Raw genomic sequence first — 23,970 nt, 5'->3', positions numbered from 1 at the left:
CGTAGAGTAATAAGAAGTGAAAAAGGATCAGGAACAATGGGTGACCGAACAGATATTGAGAAGCTGCAGGAGATGGTGAAGTTGCTGATGGATGAGAGAGATGCGGAGAGAGCAGCCCGAGAAGCCATGGAAAAGAAGAACAGAGAAACATTACCTGTGATGAACATGTTCAATCATGGGAATATGATCACTTTTCCTAACGGCCCTCGTATTGATGCTAACAATTTTGAGTTACGCATGCCCCTTATCCAAAGGGTCGAGCAAACTCCTTTTGCAGGTAGGGCGACTGAAGATGCTAACCGCCATCTCTCCAAATTCGTGGAAATCGCAAACACTTTGAAATTAAATGGTGTCGACGACGATGCCATACGGGTAAGACTTTTTCCATTCTCATTGATTGATTCTGCTAAGGAGTGGTTTGAGTGTATGCCACCAGAAAAGGTCTCCACATGGAAGGACATCGTAGCTACCTTCCTCGACAAATACTACCCGCCAGGCACTATTTTGAAGGTCAAAAGTGAGATCTTTCAGTTCACACAAGGCCATGACGAGCCCCTCTATGAGGCATTTGCTCGTTTCAAAGCTCTTCTTCGAAAGTGCCCAAACCATGGTTTTTCCATAGACCATCAGGTAGGAATCCTCTATAATGGATTTAATGAAAAAATATGTGCTATGCTTGATTCAGGGGCAAATGGAGGATTTCTAAGAAAGACAGGAGAGGATGCCATGGCGGTGATCGAGGAGTTCGCCACCAACAGTCGGGGGTGGTCGAAGGAAAGGCATGCCACGAGAAGAGTAGCAGCCATAGAAGAGGCCGAAGAAAGTTCTTTTGCTAAGGAGTTAGCAGAACTTAGAGTCAGGATTGATCAAATGGACATCTCGAGGAAGGAAGATCCAATTCCGGCAACTTCCATAGTGGCGGTCAAGGCACCCGAAACTGCCATATCAACTGTGGAAGAAATCAACTACGTGCAAGGAGGCGGTCCCAGAAACTACAATAACAATAATCGCCCTAATCAGGGGGGCGGTAATTTCAATAATTATAATGGGAACCGTCCGCACCCAAATCTTTCTTATTCTAACAATAATTACTTGCAACCCCCTGCAGGATTTAATGTTAGCAAAGGAGGAGTGGTTGAGCCGATGAAGAAGGAAGACAAGTATGAACAAGGAATCACGAAGATTTTGGAGGTAATTACGCAAGATAGGAAGATTAATGACACCAAGATCGGAGTGGTCGAAGCAAGGATAAACAACCTCGAGCAAGGAATGAACACAATCTCGGCAGCTGTAACCAATATTACCAATCAAATGGAGCAAATTCAGAAGAAGTTAGATGAGGATAGAGCAAAGGCAGCAGCAAGAGTGGATGATATTAACAAGAAGTGGGTGGCAAAGCAGAAATCTGGGGACTGCCCAGACGCCGGCGGACCGCCGAACACCCCGCAGCGGCCCGCCACTGAGACGGCAGAGTCAACCACGCAGGACTGCCCAGTCGCCGGCGGACCGCCGCACACCCCGCAGCGGCCCGCCACCAAGAAGGCAGAATCGTCCACTAAGCAGGAGCTTGTGCGGCACAACGGGATTGTACTCCCTTTTCAGCCAAAGAGGAAGTTCAAGCTTGAAGAGCAGTTCAAGCAATTCCTTAACATGTTTTGCAAAGTCCATACTAACATTCCACTTGTTGAATCGTTGCAGGAGATACCAAAGTATGCGAAGCTACTAAGGGAGGCGGTAATGAGGAAAAAAATGCCGACTAAAGCCGACCTTAAGCTACCGCATCATTGCAGCGAGATCATCCAAAAGGAAAGGGCAGTGAAGCAAAGAGATCCGGGCCAGTTCATCATTAGGTGCTGAATTGGAGAAGGGAAGGTTGACAAAGCACTGTGCGACTTAGGATCGTCCATCAATCTCATGCCACTGAAGTACTACGAAAAGCTCAACATCGGGCCACTCAAATCTTCAGATGTAACACTCAGGTTGGCCGATAACTCGTCCATCAAGACTGTAGGTATGATTGAGGATGTCTTAGTTAAAGTTGATGATTTTATTTTTCCTGCCGACTTTATTGTGCTTGACATGAAAGTAGACAAGAACGTCCCTCTAATCTTAGGGAGAGATTTTCTTGCCACTTGCAAAGCTTTGATTGATGTAGGTCGTGGCGAGATCACAATCAGTGATAATCATGGTCAATCCACCTATAAGATCGAGAGCGAGATGCTAAAGTTTGAGGAGGCAAAGCGGGCAAAAATGGAACAACAGTGCAGAGCAGTCATGGCTACCGACTTGACCAAGTCCAAAGATCCCTTTGAAGCGGAGGATCCTTCTACCTCCACTATCTACATTGTCAAAGAGGTAAGACACTCTTCTAAAAAGGGTGATGCTAATTCTTCTACATCTGCTCCACAGAAGAAGAAACAGAAGAGAAAGAAAACACCCAAAGAGGACCCCGAGATATACGTCATCAAAACGAAAGAGGGGAAGTACAAGTGGTGGAAGAAGCTAGGGACCAAATTGCTCCCTATGCCAATTTTCAACACTCGAGTTATTGATCCGCCCAACTAGTGGGCCATTTCAAGTCGAGCTAACGACTTTAACAAAAGCGCTTATTGGGAGGCAACCCAATTTTCTTTTACTTTTTTTATTTTCTCGTTTTTTTTATGTTCTGTTAAAAAAAAAAAAAAAAAATTGGTGGCGGTCGCCGCACTTAAAGCACGGCGGTCGCCACACGTGTGTTAACATGTGCAGGAAGGATCAGGCCTAGGGCAGGCTTAGGGCGGGCCAGAGTAACCGCTGCACGGGCCGCGGCGGCCCGCCAGGATTGCTGTTTACGAAGGCCCGTGTGGCGGCCCGCCACGAGAGACGGGGCGGTCGCCACACGCAGTCCAGAGGCGGGATTTCCACCATAAAAGGTATGTTTTCCATTCCTTTTCACATTCCTTCTCAAATTCCTTCCCTGCACACAACCCCCACCTATATAAATCACCAAATTCACACACCCACACTATCATTCTCTCAATTCTCTCAAAGTCTAGAGTTCTTCTTTTACAAATTCTCTCCACAAAAAGGTATGAATCCTAACTCAATTTCTGGGTTTTTCTTTACTTCTTCCATGGATTGTGCTTTATTTTGGGTGAATTGTTCAGTAGAATCTCTTAATTCATTATGGGGGATGATTATGTGTATGAATTTTTGAATTCTATGGTTTAAAATTTGCTTGGTTGGTGATTATTAAGTTGTGAATGATGATTCTCTCTTGGTTTTTAGAGTTTAAAAGTAGCAATCATGTTCATAGCATTGTGAGGCTATTATTACTTCCATGAATTGCAATATTTGTGATTTTGTAGAGATTGTTGGTTTTTATGGATATTTGGTTGATACGTCTCTGCATGGGGGATGAATTCACGTTGGGGGATGATTTTTTGTGTCCTAATTTGGTTGTTTTTGCTTAAAATGTTATTATGCTAAAAATTAGGATGCTATTTTACCCAAGCTTGCATATAAGTTCTTATCTCTTGATTTTTACTTGGTTGAATGCAAGTTTGGGGGAACTTTTGATCTCCTACTTGTTGATGCTCTTTTAAGAGTGTAATTTCTTTTGTAGGATAATGGGATCAACAGGGAAACCGGAGAATGCAAAGAACTTTGGCATTAGCCTTGCCACGGAAGAGCAAAAGGCTATGTGGAAGAAAGTGTCGGCCCGAGAAACGGCACCTTCTAGATATCCCCACGATTTCCCTCTCCAAACTTTGGGGATCATGGAGGATTTTTGGAAGTTGTGCGACGTGGGTGATGGGAATGGCCTCGTCTACATGTTCCAAAGGAAGTGGCCATCGTTTCGAAAGTATACTCTCGAGTTCCTCAGCTCGCTAAAGGTTACTAAGGATCGCCGCCAAAATTTTCCACTTAGCATCGATTTCCGCCTAGGGAACCGTTGGCACTCGCTCACCATGGAAGAGCTTAGTGGGATCTTCCATTGCTTCGACCCCAACCCCGAAGAGGACAATGAATATGAATTTTCCGAGGTTTGGGGGGCGATGACAAATGAGCAAGAGCATGCAGCGGGCTATGCCAAGTCTTCATCAATTCGCAACCCCGTCTTGAGGTACCTCCATCGTGCTATGACTCAGCTTATGTTTGCTCGTATCGATGGGGGAAGTGTCTCCCAAACGGAGCTCAACGTGATGTGGTGCCTACTCAACAAGAAGGGAATCGATTATGGGACCCTCTTTACTTACTATGTGGATAGGATCACGAAGAAAGAAGGGGGCGTCATTTGTTGTGGGGGATTGATTACAGCAATTGGCGAACATTTGGGGGTCTCTTTTGCCGGTATGACGGAGGATGGTGGAGAAAAGTTTATCACTTATGAGGTGCTATTTTCAGTGGGGCTTTTGAAGACCGATCATTGGGGTCAAGGGTATTTTATGCAAGTAGCGGGGGATCACTTTCCCGTTCCACTCCCGCAATTGACCAAGGTCGATGTTTGGGCAAACCAAGCCAATTGGAAGCTCGACACACCCGCCCACCGGAGAGCTATCGAGGCTAACCCCGTCAATGAGGAATTTAGAAAGAGGAACATTCCCTCTCGTATTCCTCAATTTGAGCCCGATGAGGATTTCGCATTTGATGCCATTGATAACTATGAAGAAGGCGCGGAGCATTCACAAGCTCAAAGGAGTGCAGCACCGCCACCACCGCAATCCCAACCACGACGAGAAGAGGAAGAAGAAGAGGAAGTGGAAGGACATCGCCGCCGGACAAGAGCGAACCGCCGCCGCGAGAGGCCAAATCCAGAAGAGGAGTTTCAAGTCATCACCTCCGCCCAATTAGGAGAAATTTTGTCCTATATGCAAAACATGTCCAACGCTTGGGACAATCGATGGGCGGAGCAACAAGCGGAGAATGCCTACAACCGCCAAGGGTGGACGGCTCAAGGCGATTGGCGCACGGCGGAGCAAGAATTTTGGGAGCAACAACGTTTGGAAGACGTTCATCGGCGTCAACAATATAAAGAGCTCCGAAGGATGGCCGCCGAAGCTAGAGAGGAACGAGAGACAATGAGGAGTGATATCACGTACCTCGTTGGAGCTTTCGAGGATCTTAGCGCCCGTTTCCCTCCACCTCCTCAAGATTGAAGAAGTCAAGCTCGATGACTTTAAATGAGCATTTGTACCATGTCTTTGGATATTTTTGAGACGATTTATTTCCTTGTTTTAACAATTTTTGCTTTAATTTTAAGTATTTTTGGTTTTGGTTTAATTTTGTGCTTTGCAAAAATTTTCGCAGGTTCTGACCTCTCCGTGGCGACCGCCGCAAGCTCTGCGGCGGTCCGCCACCTGAACGCTGGAAAGCATCTTTGACGTGCGGCGACCCCCGAACAGCTGCGGCGGACCGCCACCTGGGCACAATTTTCCAGCGCGATTTTTCGAAATTCTTCGAATTTTCGCCCCGCTCAACCTCTACGCGAAATTTTTCAGGGTACGTTTTTTTTCAGTAGTATACTTACGTCCCTACCGACTCTACAAACTTATTTTACACTTTGTTGTAAATAAGTTTGGGGGGATGAAGTGGTGGATCGTGAGTTTAGGGTTTTCTTTTTGTTGTTAGTTTGTTTTTGCTTTAATTTTCCAAAAACCCGTAGGAGATTTTTGTGTTCTAAAAATGTTTTCTTGAATCCATGTCATGAACATAACATGAAGAACTTAGAAACACGCATGCTTAGGGACACATTAGACCGAGTTGCCAATGATATTATATTCCATCTATGTTTAAGTGTGGCTTAACGTTTTGATATGACGGTTGGGTGAAATGATGCATAATTAGTGAATTGCTTGTTCGCCTTGAATCGTGCTTTTACCTTGTGAGATTTGAGCCTTAAATTCTTTCCTGTGTGATTTATCTGTATGCATGTATATGTTTCTAGAACTTGCTCCTAGTCTGCCTAAGTTTACATAGTGTTTAAGTTGATTTAGGAGGATGTTAGGCCGTCTTTTCTTAGCTACTTTTATATCCAAAATTTTCGACCCTCTCAAATTTTTCCTTTGGAGCCAATTTTGAGGCTTTGAGCCTTTTCTTTGGAAGCCAAAATAAATGGGGGGACAATTCCTTGGGTTAGTATAGTTTTTGTTATCTTCTTTTATAAAAGAATTAGAGAGATAAGGAGGAAAGTATAAAAAGTAGTGTGCTTAATATTAAGAAAGTACAAGTTGTGAAATTGAGAAAAATTCCAAATATGTGCTTGATCTTAGAAAAAAAAAAGAAAGGATGTGTAAAAAAAAAAAAAAAAAAAGAGAAAAAAAAAAAGAAAAAAAATTGTGTGAAAGGTTGTGAAAAGAAAATAAAATCAAAGGATTGAGAGTAAATTGAAGGAGAAAAATAAAGTGTTAGAAGTGCCTTAAGTTTTAGAAAAGTGGAGTCATCTTAACTCTACTTGGGATATTTTTATATTTGAGTCACTTTTTAGCCAAATATTCCTCACCTACCAAAGAGCCTACGTTACAACCGAAAAGAAAGACCTTTCGGACTTTTGATGCTTAATCACATTGAGTAGAGGAGGGATTAGACTTTGAGCAAGCCTATGGTAAACTTTGCATGATGCATGATTTGAGTGATTTACACTTTACCTTTATACACTTTGAGAGTGAGAGAAAGAACACTTCCCATCTTTGGAAGTTTGCCACATGTGAGTGCTTGAATTCAAGGTGTTCCACGAGTTAGTAATGAAAGTGCACTATTAAGCCTTGCTTGATTTGATTGTGTTAATCCATGCTTAATCTATTCTTTCATCTTTTGAGGCAATTATGACGTCTAGTCCTTGTGCATTCCGTGCATCTATTCTTGTGTCTTTAGTGTTTTGTTCGAGGACAAACAAAAATGTAAGTTTGGGGGAGTTGATACGCCCGGATTTTGCACTGTTTTTTTCAAGGCCATTATTTGGTCCGTTTTTGTTATCAAAATCACTCTACATGTCCATTATTTGCATATTCTATACATTTTGGTATTTTGACGTGTTTTGTGAGAAATGTGCATATTTGAGCCGAAACGGGGAGTAAAAACGCATAGTCTGGAAATCTGGAGTCAGACGGCGACCAGCGACCGCCGCGAAGTTGTACGGCGACCGCCGGCGCCCGGCGGTCAGAGCTATGTGGCGGCCCGCCTCGGAAATTTACGCTAGGAGAAGAGTCTCGCCCGGCGACCACCGGAGGACATGTGGCGGTCCGCCACCGAAGGGTCAGAGCCTCTGGACTCCAACGCGGCGACCGCCGGCCAAGGTGCGGCGGCCCGCCGGAGAAAGGCGGCGAATCCGACCAGCCCTAGATTTGCTCCAAGATTTACCAAACTTTGAAGATCTTTTCCTTCTATGATGAGGAATAATCTTCCCCTATAAATAGGACCTCAAGCTTCATCAAAAGGAGTTTTTTCACACAACAAGAACACATTCATAGAGAAAGAGAGTGACTACTTGCAACATTCATAGAGATCAAAAGCTAGAGTACTTCAATTGTGCAAGGAGTTGGAGAAGGATTTCAAGAACATCAAGAACGACAAGGATTCAACCTACGGGTTTTATTTGCTTTAGTTTTATGTTCAAATTGTTTTCCCTTCAATCTATGTTTTTAGTTTATTCAGTCATGTGTAACTAAACTCATAGGATTCTAGGGATGTGTTAGTAGCAACTTTGGTTATACAATTCCGTTTTCTATTTAATATCCGTTTTGTTTATACTTTGTTTCTTCCCTAAGTTAATCATGATGCTTCATAATTGAGTGACACAATTATGTATGATTCAATACAACTTGCTTCATAACTGTGACAGAGTTCTAGCGAGTTAGATCCACTTAGTAGACACTACAGTTAGCTTCCTTTAAAACGGCACTGTTAATTGAGAGTGAGGACTTTTCAAGGGTCTTAGGAGCTTTTTGGAGTTACGTGTTAGGATTGACAACCCTAATGTTAGTAATCAACGTTTGTATCGCATGAGCATAAGCTAGGTGACTCGTCCTTTCAAAGTATTAACTGTGCTAGGGTATTGTAGTTTGGAATTTGTATAACCATAAAAGTGAAAGCACATCCCTGGAATTCCCCTTATCTCTATACTTTTCTCTCCGTGATTTGCTTGCATTTAGTTGTTTACTGTTTTTAATATTTACTGTTTTCAAAAGTTTCCAAAAATTCTTGTTTCTCCAGATAGTAATTGAGTTCTAGTAGAAGATAGACACTTTGTGTACATCTTCCCCGTGTTCGATACCCGGTACTAACCTTTTGCTATACTATACCTACTCTGTATACTTGCAGGTATTTATAGTGCAAATAAAAAGTGCATCAAGTTTTTGGCGCCGCTGCCGGGGAAGACAATTCACTTTGGAGTGATATCTTCAAACGATAATTTTACTACTTTGGATTTTTATTGCTTTTTGTTTTATTTTTTTTTTGTTTTCGAGTCTTGCAGGTTTTGTATGCGAACGCGTTCTGGGAAGTACATCTTAGAGCCGCTTGATTTAGAACTTGAAAGAACTCGTAGAATAATAAGAAGTGAAAAAGGATCAGGAACAATGGGTGACCGAACAGATATTGAGAAGCTGCAGGAGATGGTGAAGTTGCTGATGGATGAGAGAGATGCGGAGAGAGCAGCCCGAGAAGCCATGGAAAAGAAGAACAGAGAAACATTACCTGTGATGAACATGTTCAATCATGGGAATATGATCACTTTTCCTAACGGCCCTCGTATTGATGCTAACAATTTTGAGTTACGCATGCCCCTTATCCAAAGGGTCGAGCAAACTCCTTTTGCAGGTAGGGCGACTGAAGATGCTAACCGCCATCTCTCCAAATTCGTGGAAATCGCAAACACTCTGAAATTAAATGGTGTCGACGACGATGCCATACGGGTAAGACTTTTTCCATTCTCATTGATTGATTCTGCTAAGGAGTGGTTTGAGTGTATGCCACCAGAAAAGGTCTCCACATGGAAGGACATCGTAGCTACCTTCCTCGACAAATACTACCCGCCAGACACTATTTTGAAGCTCAAAAGTGAGATCTTTCAGTTCACACAAGGCCATGACGAGCCCCTCTATGAGGCATTTGCTCGTTTCAAAGCTCTTCTTCGAAAGTGCCCAAACCATGGTTTTTCCATAGACCATCAGGTAGGAATCCTCTATAATGGATTTAATGAAAAAATATGTGCTATGCTTGATTCAGGGGCAAATGGAGGATTTCTAAGAAAGACAGGAGAGGATGCCATGGCGGTGATCGAGGAGTTCACCACCAACAGTCGGGGGTGGTCGAAGGAAAGGCATGCCACGAGAAGAGTAGCAGCCATAGAAGAGGCCGAAGAAAGTTCTTTTGCTAAGGAGTTAGCAGAACTTAGAGTCAGGATTGATCAAATGGACATCTCGAGGAAGGAAGATCCAATTCCGGCAACTTCCATAGTGGCGGTCAAGGCACCCGAAACTGCCATATCAACTGTGGAAGAAATCAACTACGTGCAAGGAGGCGGTCCCAGAAACTACAATAACAATAATCGCCCTAATCAGGGGGGCGGTAATTTCAATAATTATAATGGGAACCGTCCGCACCCAAATCTTTCTTATTCTAACAATAATTACTTGCAACCCCCTGCAGGATTTAATGTTAGCAAAGGAGGAGTGGTTGAGCCGATGAAGAAGGAAGACAAGTATGAACAAGGAATCACGAAGATTTTGGAGGTAATTACGCAAGATAGGAAGATTAATGACACCAAGATTGGAGTGGTCGAAGCAAGGATAAACAACCTCGAGCAAGGAATGAACACAATCTCGGCAGCTGTAACCAATATTACCACTCAAATGGAGCAAATTCAGAAGAAGTTAGATGAGGATAGAGCAAAGGCAGCAGCAAGAGTGGATGATATTAACAAGAAGTGGGTGGCAAAGCAGAAATCTGGGGACTGCCCAGTTGCCGGCGGACCGCCGCACACCCCGCAGCGGCCCGCCACTGAGACGGCAGAGTCAACCACGCAGGACTGCCCAGTCGCCGGCGGACCGCCGCACACCCCGCAGCGGCCCGCCACTGAGACGGCAGAATCGTCCACTAAGCAGGAGCTTGTGCGGCACAACGGGATTGTACTCCCTTTTCAGCCAAAGAGGAAGTTCAAGCTTGAAGAGCAGTTCAAGCAATTCCTTAACATGTTTTGCAAAGTCCATACTAACATTCCACTTGTTGAATCGTTGCAGGAAATACCAAAGTATGCGAAGCTACTAAGGGAGGCGGTAATGAGGAAAAAAAAAGCCGACCTTAAGCTACCGCATCATTGCAGCGAGATCATCCAAAAGGAACGGGCAGTAAAGCAAAGAGATCCGGGCCAGTTCATCATTAGGTGCCGAATTGGAGAAGGGAAGGTTGACAAAGCACTGTGCGACTTAGGATCGTCAATCAATCTCATGCCACTGAAGTACTACGAAAAGCTCAACATCGGGCCACTCAAATCTTCAGATGTAACACTCAGATTGGCCGATAACTCATCCATCAAGACTGTAGGTATGATTGAGGATGTCTTAGTTAAAGTCGATGATTTTATTTTTTCTGCCGACTTTATTGTGCTCGACATGAAAGTAGACAAGAACGTCCCTCTAATCTTAGGGAGAGATTTTCTTGCCACTTGCAAAGCTTTGATTGATGTAGGTCGTGGCGAGATCACAATCAGTGATAATCATGGTCAATCCACCTATAAGATCGAGAGCGAGATGCTAAAGTTTGAGGAGGCAAAGCGGGCAAAAATGGAACAACAGTGCAGAGCAGTCATGGCTACCGACTTGACCAAGTCCAAAGATCCCTTTGAAGCGGAGGATCCTTCTACCTCCACTATCTACATTATCAAAGAGGTAAGACACTCTTCTAAAAAGGGTGATGCTAATTCTTCTACATCTGCTCCACAGAAGAAGAAACAGAAGAGAAAGAAAACACCCAAAGAGGACCCCGAGATATACGTCATCAAAACGAAAGAGGGGAAGTACAAGTGGTGGAAGAAGCTAGGGACCAAATTGCTCCCTATGCCAATTTTCAACACTCGAGTTATTGATCCGCCCAACTAGTGGGCCACTTCAAGTCGAGCTAACGACTTTAACAAAAGCGCTTATTAGGAGGCAACCCAATTTTCTTTTATTTTTTTTTTTATTTATTTTCTCGTTTTTTTTTATGTTCTGTAAAAAAAAAAAAAAAAAATTTTGGCGGTCGCCGCACTTAAAGCACGGCGGTCGCCACACGTGTGTTAACATGTGCAGGAAGGATCGGGCTTAGGGCGGGCCAGAGTAACCGCTGCACGGGCCGCGGCAGCCCGCCAGGATTGCTGTTTACGAAGGCCCGTGTGGCGGCCCGCCACGAGAGACGCGGCGGTCGCCACACGCAGTCCAGAGACGGGATTTCCACCATAAAAGGATAATGGGATCAAAAGGGAAACCGGAGAATGCAAAGAACTTTGGCATTAGCCTTGCCACGGAAGAGCAAAAGGCTATGTGGAAGAAAGTGTCGGCCCGAGAAACGGCACCTTCTAGATATCCCCACGATTTCCCTCTCCAAACTTTGGGGATCATGGAGGATTTTTGGAAGTTGTGCGACGTGGGTGATGGGAATGGCCTCGTCTACATGTTCCAAAGGAAGTGGCCATCGTTTCGAAAGTATACTCTCGAGTTCCTAAGCTCGCTAAAGGTTACTAAGGATCGCCGCCAAAATTTTCCACTTAGCATCGATTTCTGCCTAGGGAACCGTTGGCACTCGCTCACCATGGAAGAACTTAGTGGGATCTTCCATTGCTTCGACCCCAACCCCGAAGAGGACAATGAATATGAATTTTCAGAGGTTTGGGGGGCGATGACAAATGAGCAAGAGCATGCAGCGGGCTATGCCAAGTCTTCATCAATTCGCAACCCCGTCTTGAGGTACCTCCATCGTGCTATGACTCAGCTTATGTTTGCTCGTATCGATGGGGGAAGTGTCTCCCAAACGGAGCTCAACGTGATGTGGTGCCTACTCAACAAGAAGGGAATCGATTATGGGACCCTCTTTACTTACTATGCGGATAGGATCACGAAGAAAGACGGGGGCGTCATCTGTTGTGGGGGATTGATTACGGCAATTGGCGAACATTTGGGGGTCTCTTTTGCCGGTATGACGGAGGATGGTGGAGAAAAGTTTATCACTTATGAGGTGTTATTTTCGGTGGGGCTTTTGAAGACCGATCATTGGGGTCAAGGGTATTTTATGCAAGTAGCGGGGGATCACTTTCCCGTTCCACTCCCGCAATTGACCAAGGTCGATGTTTGGGCAAACCAAGCCAATTGGAAGCTCGACACACCCGCCCACCGGAGAGCTATCGAGGCTAACCCCGTCAATGGGGAATTTAGAAAGAGGAACATTCCCTCTCGCATTCCTCAATTTGAGCCCGATGAGGATTCCGCATTTGATGCCATTGATAACTATGAAGAAGGCGCGGAGCATTCACAAGCTCAAAGGAGTGCAGCACCGCCACCACCGCAATCCCAACCACGACGAGAAGAGGAAGAAGAAGAAGAGGAAGTGGAAGGACATCGCCGCCGGACAAGAGCGAACCGCCGCCGCGGGAGGCCAAATCCGGAAGAGGAGTTTCAAGTCAACACCTCCGCCCAATTAGGAGAAATTTTGTCCTATATGCAAAACATGTCCAACACTTGGGACAATCGATGGGCGGAGCAACAAGCGGAGAATGCCTACAACCGCCAAGGGTGGACGGCTCAAGGCGATTGGCGCACGGCGGAGCAAAGATTTTGGGAGCAACAACGTTTGGAAGACGTTCATCGGCGTCAACAATATGAAGAGCTCCGAAGGATGGCCGCCGAAGCTAGAGAGGAACGAGAGACAATGAGGAGTGATATCACGTACCTCGTTGGAGCTTTCGAGGATCTTAGCGCCCGTTTCCCTCCACCTCCTCAAGATTGAAGAAGTCAAGCTTGATGACTTTAAATGAGCATTTGTACCATGTTTTTGGATGTTTTTGAGACGATTTATTTCCTTGATTTAACAATTTTTGCTTTAATTTTAAGTATTTTTGGTTTTGGTTTAATTTTGTGCTTTGCAAAAATTTTCGCAGGTTCTGACCTCTCCGTGGCGACCGCCGCAAGCTCTGCGGCGGTCCGCCACCTGAACGCTGGAAAGCATCTTTGACGTGCGGCGACCCCCGAACAGCTGCGGCGGACCGCCACCTGGGCACAATTTTCCAGCGCGATTTTTCGAAATTCTTCGAATTTTCGCCCCGCTCAACCTCTACGCGAAATTTTTCAGGGTACCTTTTTTTTCAGTAGTATACTTACGTCCCTACCGACTCTACAAACTTATTTTACACTTTGTTGTAAATAAGTTTGGGGGGATGAAGTGGTGGACCGTGAGTTTAGGGTTTTCTTTTTGTTGTTAGTTTGTTTTTGCTTTAATTTTCCAAAAACCCGTAGGAGATTTTTGTGTTCTAAAAATGTTTTCATGAATCCATGTCATGAACATAACATGAAGAACTTAGAAACACGCATGCTTAGGGACACATTAGACCGAGTTGCCAATGATATTATATTTCATCTATGTTTAAGTGTGGCTTAACGTTTTGATATGATGGTTGGGTGAAAAGGTGCATAATTAGCGAATTGCTTGTTCGCCTTGAATCGTGCTTTTACCTTGTGAGATTTGAGCCTTAAATTCTTTCCTGTGTGATTTATCTGTATGCATGTATATGTTTCTAGAACTTGCTCCTAGTCTGCCTAAGTTTACATAGTGTTTAAGTTGATTTAGGAGGATGTTAGGCCATCTTTTCTTAGCTACTTTTATATCCAAAATTTTCGACCCTCTCAAATTTTTCCTTTGGAGCCAATTTTGAGGCTTTGAGCCTTTTCTTTGGAAGCCAAAATAAATGGGAGGACAATTCTTTGGGTTAGTATAGTTTTTGTTATCTTCTTTTGTAAAGGAATTGGAGAGATAAGGAGGAAAGTATAAAAAGTAGTGTGCTTAATATTAAGAAAGTACAAGTTGTGAGCAAGCCTATGGTAAACTTTGCATGATGCATGATTTGAGTGATTTACACTTTACCTTTATACACTTTGAGAGTGAGAGAAAGAACACTTCCCATCTTTGGAAGTTTGCCACATGTGAGTGCTTGAATTCAAGGTGTTCCACGAGTTAGTAATGAAAGTGCACTATTAAGCCTTGCTTGATTTGATTGTGTTAATCCATGCTTAATCTATTCTTTCATCTTTTGAGGCAATTATGACGTCTAGTCCTTGTGCATTCCGTGCGTCTATTCTTGTTTCTTTAGTGTTTTGTTCGAGGACAAACAAAAATGTAAGTTTGGGGGAGTTGATACGCCCGGATTTTGCACTGTTTTAAGGCCATTATTTGGTCCGTTTTTGTTATCAAAATCACTCTACATGTCCATTATTTGCATATTCTATACATTTTGGTATTTTGACATGTTTTGTGAGAAATGTGCATATTTGAGCCGAAAAGGGGAGTAAAAACGCATAGTCTGGAAATCTGGAGTCAGACGGCGACCAGCGACCGCCGCGAAGTTGTATGGCGACCGCCGGCGCCCAGCGGTCAGAGCTATGTGGCGGCCCGCCTCGGAAATTTATGCTAGGAGAAGAGTCTCGCCCGGCGACCGCCGGAGGACATGTGGCGGTCCGCCACCGAAGGGTCAGAATCTCTGGACTCCAACGCGGCGACCGCCGGCCAAGGTGCGGCGGCCTGCCGGAGAAAGGCGGCGAATCCGACCAGCCCTAGATTTGCTCCAAGATTTACCAAATTTTGCAGATCTTTTCCTTCTATGATGAGGAATAATCTTCCCCTATAAATAGGACCTCAAGCTTCATCAAAAAAGGAGTTTTTTTTTTGGACACACAACAAGAACACATTCATAGAGATCAAAAGCTAGAGTACTTCAATTGTGCAAGGAGTTGAAGAAGGATTTCAAGAACATCAAGAACGACAAGGATTCAACCTACGGGTTTTATTTGCTTTAGTTTTATGTTCAAATTGTTTTCCCTTCAATCTATGTTTTTAGTTTATTCAGTCATGTGTAACTAAACTCATAGGATTCTAGGGATGTGTTAGTAGCAACTTTGTTTATACAATTCCGTTTTCTATTTAATATCCGTTTTGTTTTTACTTTGTTTCTTCCCTAAGTTAATCATGATGCTTCATAATTGAGTGACACCATTATGTATGATTCAATACAACTTGCTTCATAACTGTGACAGAGTTCTAGCGAGTTAGATCCACTTAGTAGACACTACAGTTAGCTTCCTTTAAAACGGCACTGTTAATTGAGAGTGAGGACTTTTCAAGGATCTTAGGAGCTTTTTGGAGTTACGTGTTAGGATTGACAACCCTAATGTTAGTAATCAACGTTTGTATCGCATGAGCATAAGCTAGGTGACTCGTCCTTTCAAAGTATTAACTGTGCTAGGGTATTGTAGTTTGGAATTTGTATAACCACAAAAGTGAAAGCACATCCCTGGAATTCCCCTTATATCTATACTTTTCTCTCCGTGATTTGCTTGCATTTAGTTGTTTACTGTTTTTAATATTTACTGTTTTCAAAAGTTTCCAAAAATTCTTGTTTCTCCAGATAGTAATTGAGTTCTAGTAGAAGATAGACACTTTGTGTACATCTTCCCCGTGTTCGATACCCGGTACTAACCTTTTGCTATACTATACCTACTCTGTATACTTGCAGGTATTTATAGTGCAAATAAAAAGTGCATCAAGCTGCAGCTGGACTCGATGGGAACGTAGCCTGTGAAGGCTCCTTCCTTGCTTCAGTTGCATCACCCATCTTTTTCTTTCCACGACTTTGATCTGCAACAGGTGATTTCTCACCTCTCGAACTGGCCACCTTGTGCTTGCACATTCTGCATATCCATAAAACCATTGCAAAAGTGTAGTGAAATTTCAAATACAATATATATAAACCACATATTGTTATCAATAAGAAAAACTTACTTGACTGTCATCACCATCAAAGAGATTCCAATTAGGCATATAATTTTCCAATTCAATTTTTTTATCTAGAGCACTCATCATTTTTTCGATTGCTGCCAGCCAGTCAGGATTCTGCAGATCCTCGTCATCCAAATTTTGAGCAAGTGTTTCAACTTGATCTTTTGTTTTCATCCGTCTCTTCTCTCTCTTTCCATTAGTCAGCATTATCAACCCCGCTGCAGATGCTACCTTAAAACTATTCATTTCAAGTATGTGCTCTGGTGGTGCATGTAACGTAGCAGCAAACTTGAATATTCCATCAGCCAAAAGATTTCCAGCACGATAGACATCAGCAGTAAATTTCCTTGCTTCTATTTCCTCGTTGTGTTGCTGCTTTGTTTCTGCTGAAGTTGAAGGACCGGCCATATCATTCACCTCATCCAAGATTTGTTGCTCTTGCGCTCAGATTAATGCTTTGTCATCATCAACAAGTTGTTGTGGCATTCTGTCATCATAGTAACCCAACCCAAATCCACCAGCATTGATCTCTAGGGCTTCTCTTGCTTTTAACGCCTCCAACTCCCACATGTTAATTGATGGGAAACGTCGTTCAACTGTTCTTCTTCCTACTATCATCCTGTCCACATAACATCCCTGACATACAGAAGCATAAAAAACTTTAGTATATGCATTTTTTTAAATTTTTTTTTAAGAAAGTTACGCTTACAATAAGGAAAACTATTGGACCAGTGTAGTATCTGCTAGAGGAGTTCAGCCATCTGTTATGCACATCTAACAGAACATTGATGACGTATTCACACCAATTGTATTCATGGATGATTGACAAATCATCCAAGATATGTAGGATCTTTGGGATAACAGGTCCATCTGCTGGGGTCTCTATAAAACAGTATTCCATGAGCACCAAGAACAGTCTCTTGAATTGGTCACCACCATCTACCTCATTCAACATCAGTATGGCAATGTCATCAACATATATATTTTTCCTTCGTTTTTTAAGAGACTTTGCAACGGCTTCCATCCACGACAAATCATGCTTCCGGAGTTTCCGTTCAATACGATTTTTCCTTTAGGAAGGCCAAGCGTCAGATGCACATCAACTTCGTCGATGTGCCTGCATTCTGTCCCTGGCCCTCCTATAGGTAACCCACAAGCAATGGGATTGAAATATGATGCAACCCAGAATCCCAGTTTTGGAGGTATGAAATTTAACTTGAAATTCAGAAGTGCCCCAAACCCCAGGTCAATTATATCCCTTTTTTGCTTTCCATTTAGATACTCCATGGTATTTCCAAATATTTCTGGCTTTAATCTGAATAGCAAGGCATTCACACCCTTGTTTAATCTTATCAAAACTACCAAAAAAAAAATATTTCAATACTACATTATTATAAATGATGGACTGCAATATAGAACAACAAATACTGCAAGATGATGATGCATTATTCTAAATGATGCACTGCAATGTATAACAAGCAATACATCAATATATACCATTAAATAAAGCAATATAGCATGCAAAACAGCAAGATGATGCATTATCCTAAATGGTGCACTGCAATCTATAACAAACAAGACTGCATTATTTTAAATGTTGCACTGCAATGTATAAGAAGTAACACAACAATATGACATAAATTATCTTATTTGTTGGTCCCTCATTTTAACTAGTAGAATGATAAGTATCTAATCATGTCATGATTTAGGTATGCATTATCAATAATTGCTATAACTAATATCACTTTAAACATAATTTAAAATTAGCAAAAGTTCATCTAATCTATACAGTAAAGACTGTTATCTATTTTGTTACTTGCACTAACTCATATAGATTAATTTTGTCAGACAAAGATCTGTCATATAATCCAAATCAATTGTGTAAATATGGAAAACTGCAAGATCATGATGCAGTATTCTAAATGGACTACTGCAATATATATCAAATAAGACTGCATTATTATTATAAATGACCCACTGCAATATATAACAAGTAATACTGCAAGATTTTTCACAATACCTTCACCTCCAGGTCCTCTTATTTCTTCATTCGTGTTTATTCTCGTGCTTGTTTCAGTTTCCACTTCTTCCTCATTCATATTTTCATTATTAGGTCTAGTTTCAGCTTCACTTGTATCCCCTCTAGATTCTTCCTCTTCTATCTGTGATTTTGTTCTTTTTCTTGCCATTCATTAAACCAATAACATACAAATCATCCACAAAATGAATCATGCAGTAACATAACCCCTTCTATACATTAATACAAGCAAATCACTAACTAAGCAAATCACCAAATCAGCAATTCACTTCGAGTACAACAATACTTAATCCAATAGATAAAAAATCACAATAGTCCGTCACAATGTGTTAAAAAACCCTTATACATGAAGCAAATAGCTATAAAATTTCGAAAATCACCAAAAACAGACTAAAACCTCAGATCGAAACATTAAACAAGGCATCAATTGAATGAATAATATACATACATAAATCTGCATTCACAACAAAGTAACATTCTGGAAACCTATTTCGTTCAACCCTAAATGGAATCCAATTAACATACCTTGTGAACTGTTTTCACCGTTTACTTATTGTAGGCGTTCGGAATTCCAGAAATTAGCCCTAAATCGCGCGATTCACGGTGTAGTCGTGGCTGGAAATTGAAGTTACACGGTGTAGAGGCGGAGGCGGTGGGATTTATAGGTGGAGGCGGCGGGATGAGATTTTGATCGGAGATTTGGAGATTCGGCGATCTAGAGGTGCAGTCGGGGAGAGAGAGAAGAGTTGGGGAGAGAGAGAGGCGAATTGGGAGAATGAAGGCGAATTTGGGGGTAACCCTAATTTGAATCTAATTGAAATGACTAAAATGACCCGGACTGCAATTCGGTATACACTAGACAGCAATCTCAATTCTGTTCACGAAATTAAATCTTGAGCGTTGGATTTCCGGATCTAAGGGTGGATATTGGTGGTATGATGTTATTTTAACTATGGTGGCACCCTATATATATATATATATATATATATATATATATATATAGGGATGTATTCAAATCCTTTTCATATCTTTTGTCCTTTTTCCTTCTTAATCCTAGCCCCACGATTTTGTCATCTGACGGTTAGATTAATGTCACGTGTCATTTAATAATGCACATTTTCATTCTAATAATGCACAGCGGCTAATAATGCAACATTATAGACTAATAATGCACATTTTCATTCTAATAATGCACAACGGCTAATAATGCATTGATCACAACCATCCAATGTAAAGATCCAAGGGCTGAGATTAAGAAGAAAATAGGACACTTAGGGTCCAAAGGAGCCTAACGCACCCCTATATATATATATATATGAATCATTATTTTTCTTCTGTTCAGAAAAATATTTTGCTTAAAAAAAATATAAATACCAATATTTCAATTTTGAATGAAAAAATATCTAGTGATATATTTTAGTCTGATGAGTAGGCTTGACTTTTGGATTGGGCCGAGCCATGTCTTTGAGGTTTCACAAGATTTAGGCACATGGATCCGGGCACAATTTTTGTGTAAGTGCAACAGTAAAATTTGTGAAGTTGAAGTAAATATCGAAATTTAGGTAAACAATTAAAACTTAAATGTACTAACTTTTTATTATCCATCTGAGTGGAGTTTGGATTTGTTTACTTGAATTAGAAATATTTGTTACCAGTAACCTTTTAATTTAGTGATAATTTCAAAGTCTTCGTCTTTGTCTTTCAAATTGATTTTAGACACAATGTGATTTACTATTTGTTCAATTTTCCACATGGTAGGCCAATGCAACATATGGTGTAAACTATCAACATAGACTTCAAGAGTTGACTTGAAAGACTAATAGCCTTATTTTTAATAGTTTTCTAATTTTGCTTTTGAAAAGCAAGTGCACAATTTTGACTTATTAATTTTGCTTTTGTTTACTTATGAATTAGTGTAAAGCAAGTGTCTATGGGAGCAATTCCACCATAATATTAACATACATCCTCTTCTTATCAATGGCAATGGCAGTTTCTTCGCTTCTCCGCCTCTTTTTCTTCTTCGTCTTCTTCATAATATTTGTCGATGGCCAATGCCTCGATGATCAAAAAAAGTTTTTACTTGAGCTCAGAAGTGAATTCAAATTCAATTCTTCCATTTCACAGATTTTGGTGAATTGGAATGAGACAGGTGGTTGTTGTGAATTCAAATTCAATAATTCCATTCCAACTATGAATTGGAATGAGACAGGTGATTGTTGCAAATGGTCCGGCATTGAATGTGATGGCTCGGGGCACGTTATCAGTTTGATCTTCCCCTCCCACGGCATGTCAGGCAGAATCGGTGAGTCATCAGCCCTTTTCCGGTTGACATACTTGTCGAGCCTTGACCTCTCGGACAATGACTTCACCACAACTGAGATTCCTAACCAATTCCATCGCCTCCCGAATTTGGCATCCCTTGATTTGTCAAGTTCTGGTTTCATGGGAGCAATTCCATCCACGTTGGGCAACCTAACAGAGCTAGTCGAACTCCACTTATCAAGTAACTTCCTAACTGGTCCAATTCCTTCATTTCATTACTGCAAGAATCTTGAATGGATTGACCTTAGTCATAATAATCTAATGGGCTCACTTTCTCACTTGCATTTTCAAGGTCTTACAAACCTCTCCCTTATAGATTTAAGCCACAATTCATTGAATGGAACCATTCCTCACCATCTTTTTGTCCTCCCTTCAATTAACTATCTTCATCTATCCAAGAACCAATTCATTGGACAAATCAAAGATATTTCCATTGTAGACTCTAACCTTTTTCGGCTGGATTTGAGTGGTAATAGGATTGGAGGTCCTATTCCTAACTTCTTCTTCCAGCTTCATCAACGTTCTCATGCTTTCGGACAACTTGTTCAATGGCACTTTTAGACTCAATAAGATTCAAAGCTTACAAGACTTGGGCAACTTACTCTTTCTGACAACAACTTGTCGGTTGACACAACCAACATGAGTTCAAGTTCGCATGGATATCCCAATTTAATGGTGTTATTCATGTCATCTTGCAATTTGTACGATTTCCCAAATCTTAGAAATGCATCCAATTTGCTTAGTTTGGACCTCTCAAACAATCGTTTGCGAGGGGAGGTACCTGGTTGGATTTGGGAAATTGAATTGTACTATTTGGACCTTTCTTTTAATCTTCTTACAGGTTTGAAAATGCCTCTCATCACTCCAAATTTCAGTGATTCTATTTTCTTGCTCACCAACAATCGATTAACTGGAGTGATTCCATCCTCTATATGCATAGCATCTTCACTCAGTGTTCTCGACTTGTCATTTAATAACTTGAGTGGTAGCATACCTCCTTGCCTAGTCAACACTAGGCAAGTGCTTAATCTTAGGGGAAACAAAGTCAGTGGTGTTATCCCTGATCAATTTTCGAGTGAGTGTAGCCTACAAACCTTTGATGTTAGTAACAATAGCTTAGTCGGGGAGGTTCCTATGTCTCTGGGAAATTGTAAGAATTTATTGGTGATGAATGTTGGAAACAACAATTTCAAGGATACATTCCCTTGCATGTTGTCGTTGGGCTTGCGCATCCTTGTCTTGCGCTCCAACAGATTCTATGGAGACTTGAGATGTCGTAAGGGTTGGCCAAATCTTCAAATTCTGGATATATCTTCAAACAATTTCAGTGGTCGTCTAAATTTGCTAAACATCTCAAGTTTGAGAGGAATGGTGCTACAAAGTCCTACACAGGGTAGGCTCAACCGCTCAACTCTAACTTTTTAGTTGCCAGTAGTTTCTACCGCAATGAGGTGACATTAACTGTCAAAGGACTTGAGGTGAAGCTTGTGAAGATTTGGCCTGACTTTACATCCATCGATTTGACTTCCAATCATTTTGAAGGAGAACTACCAGATGCAATTGGTAATCTTAGCTCACTCTATCTTCTCAACTTATCACACAACTCTCTCACTGATGCAATCCCAAGATCATTGGGTGCCATGAAAGAGCTTGGGTCGCTCGACCTCTCTTCAAACAAGCTCACCGGAAGAATACCAGAGGAACTTGCCACACTCACTTTCCTTTCAGTTTTGAACTTGTCATACAATCATCTCAGTGGAATGATCCCAACTAGCACTCAGTTTCAAACGTTTCCGGCAAGTTCATTTGAAGGAAATCCGGGGTTATCTGGTTACCCACTCAATGGAAGTTTCAACGACCCTCATCCACCTGGTCAATCAGAGGATTCGGAACCAAAAGATGAGGAGATTGAGTGGGAATACGTGTTTGCTGCACTTGGTTATGTTGTGGGATTAGGAAGCGGCGCATGGACACTGTTATGTTGCAGAAGCTTGAGAGAAAGATACTTTGAGAAGATAGAAGAGGTTGCTGACAAGATATTTTATGAGAGAGGGAGGAGAAAAAGACATGAAAGAAGAATAGAAGAGAAGAAGAGAAGAAGAGAAGAGAAGAAAGGAGGAATGGGCTTAGGAGATATCATCAGTAAAGGTTTACTGTGTAATTTGGCTTGTGTTTGATTAGCATAATGTGTGGTGTGAACTTTTGTGTGCTCCAAACTTCTATCATTAATCATATGATAATGTTTTTGTAGTACTCCATATCTTATTTTATTTAGATCGAACAAATTGATTTTGTTTTTGTGTGTGCCAATTTTGAGTTTTTATAAGATTAGACCTAACTTGATAAATTATTTGGTTGTCTTATGGGCTTGGGATAAGTCTTATTTTGATTTGGGTTGAATTATGCTTTTGTTAGTCTACGATAGTCAATAGGAAATAAACTCAAAAAGATGATGCATAATTCAAACAATAAAACGTTTGGAGGATTCGGGTCATCGCAATAACATGACAAATATTGCCAAAACAAATATCTCATCTGCTATTAAAACAAACCCCAAACCCTATTCAAAAGATGCCACAAAATGAATCTTCTTTTGAATTAAAAATATCTATTAATATATTTTAGTCTGATGAGTGGGCTTGATTTTTGAATCGGGCTGAGCCATGTCTTTAAGGTTTCACAAGATTTAGGCAGGCCTGATTTAATAAATTGATAGATGATGTGGTGGTCCCATGGGTTTTCGGATAAGTATTTTGGATTGAGTTTGATGGTTGAAAGGTGTTGACCAACTTATTTAAATGTAGTGTATCTTGTTTTTATGTTTATGTAATGGAAAATGACAGACTAATTCAGTGGTTATAGACAAAATTTTATTGATTACTTAGGCGTTTATATGTGCAAAAATCAACATTTAATATTGTCGAAGGTTGAAATTTTGCAAGGTCTTGTGAATAGGATAAAATGGTAGTACCTTATAAGTGGACGAATGATTATTAAATTAAAGCTGTATCATCAAATTAATCATGACTTTATATACACTCAAAATATATTATCCTTAAGTTGAAGCATGCCATTTCTCTTTCTTCATCATACATATGAATGTAAAATTAAAATTATAAGATTAATGAAAAAAATCTTAAGATAAATAAGACAATTGGCCCATCAAACATACATAAAGCCCACCAAACACGGCCTAGTTCGATCCACTTCCATGGGCCAAGAAAGGGCCCACTTTACGGGAGAGTATATTACTGGGCTGGGCCCAAATAATTTAATTAAAGACAATTGGCCCATTTTTTAACACAATCAATTTGTGAAATTTTTTGCGTATCTGCAAATTAGATTGCTACAATTTACAAATAGGAAGAGCGGATCAAATTAAAACTTAATTATTCTTATATCAAAATTAATGACAACTAGAATTATTAGATTAGGGTGATCAACTGCTTAGATTATACCACGTAGCAGATTTAAAAGATTTATTTTATGTGAGAAGGGAAATTAAATATACTTTATAATTGACATTCCTTAAAATATTTCATAATTTATTTAGTAATTTGCCAACGTCAGAAATTATAACGGCCATGTCACCAATGCTTTCACCCAAAATTCAACCA

The 23,970-nt window shown here is 41.2% G+C and overlaps 2 non-coding genes and 1 pseudogene across 2 annotated transcripts; 1 reads left to right on the top strand and 2 right to left on the bottom strand.

The window, feature by feature from the left end:
* Nucleotides 1-507: 507 nt before the first annotated feature.
* Nucleotides 508-614, bottom strand: LOC148931914 (small nucleolar RNA R71). The gene has a single exon (XR_016136094.1). It is a non-coding gene; the product is annotated as a small nucleolar RNA R71 (small nucleolar RNA).
* An 8,412-nt stretch (nucleotides 615-9,026) lies between these two features.
* On the bottom strand, nucleotides 9,027-9,133 carry LOC148931913 (small nucleolar RNA R71). The gene has a single exon (XR_016136078.1). It is a non-coding gene; the product is annotated as a small nucleolar RNA R71 (small nucleolar RNA).
* Nucleotides 9,134-19,962: 10,829 nt separating this feature from the next.
* LOC125194273 (receptor like protein 27-like) lies at nucleotides 19,963-22,606 on the top strand (annotated as a pseudogene).
* The last annotated feature ends 1,364 nt before the right edge of the window (nucleotides 22,607-23,970 follow it).

The sequence above is a fragment of the Salvia hispanica genome, chromosome 2 (genome assembly GCF_029641045.1).
Source record: "Salvia hispanica isolate PSC_SH4W2 chromosome 2, Shi_PSC_v1, whole genome shotgun sequence".
Taxonomy (NCBI): domain Eukaryota; kingdom Viridiplantae; phylum Streptophyta; class Magnoliopsida; order Lamiales; family Lamiaceae; genus Salvia; species Salvia hispanica.
The sequence above is the reverse complement of the archived record's forward strand: the minus strand, read 5'-3'. Positions and strand labels throughout refer to the sequence as shown.